General features: G+C 45.8%; 1 protein-coding gene across 2 annotated transcripts in view; it reads right to left on the bottom strand.

Annotated features, from left to right (window-relative positions):
* fam135b (family with sequence similarity 135 member B) overlaps window positions 1–2,894 on the bottom strand; it is a 64,204-nt gene extending 61,310 nt beyond the window's left edge. The window contains exon 1 of one of the 2 annotated variants that reach the window (XM_025008620.2): window positions 2,379–2,894. The gene's annotated coding sequence lies outside the window, so the exon portion shown is untranslated. The remainder of the gene's footprint in view (window positions 1–2,378) is intronic. The other variant, XM_017428352.3, reaches the window with a different exon arrangement.
* Window positions 2,895–3,241: the final 347 nt, after the last annotated feature.

Raw genomic sequence — 3,241 nt, forward strand, 5'->3', positions numbered from 1 at the left:
CCACTTTTTATGAAAATCGTTTCAAATCAAAGTTACGGTAATGACGGAGAAAAAGCTTTGTGGAGAGCAGACAAGCAGAGAGGCCTTTGCAAGGAACCTCGTGAGTTGGCGATCATGTGACAAGATAATCTGGCACTTTCTAAAATCCTGCACAGAGCACTGTGTGTGACGCTCTTTGTCGGAAAAATAAAAATGTCAAATCCCTGCGAGGGGAAAACTGGAGCAGCCAGGATTTACAGAGCTAACAGGCTGTGTCCTCACAATTTTCAGTATATCACAAAAGCTGAGTGACCCTTGAAGGAGCGGCATACTGCCCGCCAGCTTTTGCGCTGAAATGGGATGAAATTAGAGCCGTTTTGATCAAACCTTGTAAACATTATGCAAAATCGCATGCAATATTCCCACACATCATGATCTGTTGGCACTTCAAGCATGTGCTGAGGATGACTCTCAGCTACTACCGCACCGAGCTTTAGTTCATTTACTCTAAAATGGATTGGGTTAGTCATTTTTGTGTGGGCCAAGGTCGATCAGCTATGGCAGCCATCTTGAACTGGGTTAACTCCAGAACTGAGTGAGTTGTAGATGTATGCACTCAGTGGTTATTTTCTGTGAATTTCAGTAAAATCTATCCAGTGGTTTATGAGATATTTTGCTAACTGACAGACAACGCTGACTCAAACAGTTAAAGGCAGCATTTTAAAACCAGATCTCATGTGTTCATTTAGCGCTTGGAGTAGTTGTTGAGAGCGACTCTCAGATATTATCACAACAAATGTTAGTTCGGCATCTGTAAAGTGTTTCATGAAATGTTTTATTACTTGTACAGACAAATGAACACACGCGTGTGCGCACACACACAGGCATGGATGAAAACATTTTCTGTAGTAATAAATAGTAATAAATACCACCCTGATTAGCTTCCAGGCCTGAACAGTTTCTTCAGGAAACAGCATGTGATCAGAAACAGGCTCGCTGTTTGTGTTCACAACTCTGAGTCACCAGGAACTTATTTATGTGACAACTCTGTGTGTGTGTGTGCATGTGTGTGTAATATAACTAGAGAAAGGACCAGAAGCCGGAAGTTGAAGCCACAACAAACAAGCGCCCCCCCTAGTGGCTGGTTCCAGTACAAGTCTTAAGTCCCTCCCCATCCATGTAAACAAAGGGAAATGAAATGAAAATGACCTTAAGGTAAGTTTTTTCAGATGTTGATTTTTGTTGATTCATGTAGTCCTTGCCTTGCTGCTATTTTTAAGTATGCTTCTTTTAAAATATTCATCTAGTTCTTATTAGTTATTTGAGGCTTAAAGGAAAGTGTCATGTTGCACTGTGATTGACAGCCTGTCGGCGAGTTGGGTGGGCGTGTAGGCGGGACTTTTGTACCAATGGTACAAGCCCCACACCCCGCGTGTGCAGCAACATACACGAACACAACATGGCAGCTACCGAAAGAAAAACATTTCAGCTTCGATTCTTAAGAATGGGAGAGGGCAGAGACACTTCGTCCATCTTTATTAATGAGGACACTCTAGTGGTTGTTCTGCTTTGTATGAACTGTTCTCATCAGGTGGTCACAGGGGTTGGGGATGTTCGCTTTGTTTAGACTGCAGTGTCGATGAACAAAGTGTCCCTGAAGAACACAGTGTCCTGACGAACACATTGCCTATAAAACTCTGCGGGGCTCCACCAAACTACATCTCCCATCATGCAGCAGCTCATTTGACAAAAAAAAAAGTCATGCTTAAGTAAGTTGCATTAGCAAAATATCTCATGACCCAATAAACACGTTTTAATGAAACTCTTAGGAAGTTGGCCAGCTGAAACACAAAAAAGGCTATAGCTCGGTCAGTTTCACAAACAGTTAGGTTTTGGTCTGGTATTAGCTGGAAGTCATCCTCAACACACACTCCTAGAGGTAGTCACTGGGCAACACCTTTGCCTAAAACTTTGGCGGTATGCAGTACTTGTGTAAGTCGTCGCTGTTGGTCTTTTAGCAAAAAATCCCATGAACCACTGGACAGAGTTTACTGAAACTCTCTGAAAGCATCCATGAAAGTCCATCTGCAGCTCATTGGCACTTGGGGTCAACCCAATTCAAGATGGCCGCCACATCCAATCAGACCTTGACGAAATGCTAGGAGTTCAATTAGTTTATTTATAAAACATGAGTTTCCCCTAACTGCGTTGAGCCTTGTTGTTGAGGAGTGTACAGACAACAGGTCACACACACACACACTAAACAGAAGCAGATAAAGACTAGAAGCAGATTCTATCCTCTCCAGACACACATCGACACACCACCAGCCCACCACAGAAGAGGTGGTGATGGTGGGGAGGTGTGTGGAGGGGTCACACAGAGAAGGAGGAAGCCTCACCTTAGCAGTGATGTGCTGTGATGTCCGCAGAGGATTCGCTTCGGAAACCAGTCGGTTCGGATGGACGCGCGCGCTCTGCAGTGGTTTATATCAGCACTCCTCGCGCGGCGGCGGCTGCTGCTGCTGCTGTTGCCATGGTTATCTCCATCCAGACCCTGTATGTGTGCTCTGCAGTCCCCCCTCTGCCCCCTGCCCGCCTAGCCTGGCTCTGAAAGTCCGCCTCTACCTCGCCGGGTTTCAATTCGGCCCAGAGTGCGGCAAGGTTCTCGGTTCGGGTTCAGGCACACGTTTCGGTCACCCGTCCGGTTTCGCCCCGCGGTTTCTGCTCGTTCCGGATTCACTGTGTGGAGTGTTACAGAGCCGGTGTGTGTGTGTGTGCGTTTGTGCGCGCGTGTGTGTCCTGGCGAACTAGCAGGTCGAGCTGACGTCACAATCCTCCTCCCTCCCTCCTCGAAAAGCACGAGTGAACCATGCACGCGGAAATGGCCATGCTAAGAAACAAAGGGTGAGTGTTGTGCAAACAGAGGCTGTCACGTGACCGGGAAGCGGCTTGATCAAAGCCAAAAAAAAAAAAGAACAAGAACAGTATTATTTTCATCGTTGTTGTTTATATTACGCTCAATGTGATAAACTCAATTATTGTTTCACTGTATAAAAAAGAAATATAAGATGCAAATAATTATAATGCTAAATGCATGAAAAGGTTCTGAAAAACCGGTCAAACTAAACCTCTCCCACCAACCTAGCAATTTAAATACAGGGGCGCCATCAAGGGGGTTGCAGAGGAGGCAAGCGCCCCCCACCCCACCCCACCCCCACCCAACTGTCCCCTCAAAGGACAGCATTCTAGTCACCTTTTAGTG

The sequence above is a fragment of the Kryptolebias marmoratus genome, linkage group LG5 (genome assembly GCF_001649575.2).
Source record: "Kryptolebias marmoratus isolate JLee-2015 linkage group LG5, ASM164957v2, whole genome shotgun sequence".
Taxonomy (NCBI): domain Eukaryota; kingdom Metazoa; phylum Chordata; class Actinopteri; order Cyprinodontiformes; family Rivulidae; genus Kryptolebias; species Kryptolebias marmoratus.